This window comes from Crocuta crocuta, unplaced genomic scaffold (genome assembly GCF_008692635.1).
Source record: "Crocuta crocuta isolate KB4526 unplaced genomic scaffold, BGI_CrCroc_1.0 scaffold439, whole genome shotgun sequence".
Lineage (NCBI taxonomy): Eukaryota > Metazoa > Chordata > Mammalia > Carnivora > Hyaenidae > Crocuta > Crocuta crocuta.
In genome coordinates this window covers 1036180-1037167 of record NW_027532838.1, presented here as the reverse complement: position 1 = coordinate 1037167, position 988 = coordinate 1036180, and the positions used below count along the sequence as shown (strand labels likewise).

The following is a 988-nucleotide window of genomic DNA, read 5'->3' as shown; positions in this document are numbered from 1 at the left end:
TCCCATTCCAGATATAATGAAAATAAAACCTAGTTAATAAACTTGCCTCAGCTCATTAAGAGACTGACAAACTCAGAATTTTAATCCATATGTCCTCCCCATAAGTTTATTATTCATTCCAGGCTTCTACCTAGTATCATTGTAAAATTACGTGTTCTTCAAAATTTGTCTTTTTATTTGTAACTAGTTCTCAGAAATCTTAACATAGAGTTTATATATTTAAAATTTTTTTAATGTTTTATTTATTTCTGAGAGAGAGAGAGAGAGAGGCAGCGTGAGCAGGGGAGGGTCAGAGAAAGAGGGAGACGCAGAATTCGAAACAGGCTCCAGGCTCTGAGCTGTTTGTCAGCACAGAGCCCGACGTGGGGCCCAAACCCATGAACCATGAGATCATGACCTGAGACAAAGTTGGACACCTAACTGACTGAGCCACCCAGACAGCCCAGAGTTTATATACTTAAACTGAAAAAATGCTACATCAATATTTGTACTATTCTCTAATTGAAGTTTAGCATCTCTCTCAATTATGTTTATGGACATCAATACACAGAAATATTAGAGGTATCTGTGACTTTATCATCAGTAGAAATTAAATATCATACTAAGTAACTTGTATGTTCATTTTTTTCTTTGAAATATGGTACTAATCAGATCTGCTGCTGGGTCTTGTTATTTATTGCATTAATCAAGAAGCACATATATTATTTAGCCAAAATCAGTTTTTAAAATATTTTGGTAGCTGTATTTTAATAAAATTGATTTCTTTTTAAATACTTATGTCTTAATTCATGCTTTGAAAACATTATTCTGTAATTAGATTGACAAAAATTTCATGAAACAAAAAGACTGAAATTCCTGTTAAAAATCCATAATATTCTCTTGTGCTTGCCTTGGCAGCACATATACTAAAATTAGAACGATACAGAGAAGACTAGCATGGCTCCCATGCAGGGAGGAAACACAAATTCATTAACCGTTCTATATTTAA

The 988-nt window shown here is 33.3% G+C and overlaps 1 non-coding gene across 1 annotated transcript; it reads left to right on the top strand.

Moving 5' to 3' along the window:
- The first annotated feature begins 881 nt into the window (after positions 1–881).
- LOC144216066 (U6 spliceosomal RNA) lies at positions 882–988 on the top strand. The gene has a single exon (XR_013330555.1). It is a non-coding gene; the product is annotated as a U6 spliceosomal RNA (small nuclear RNA).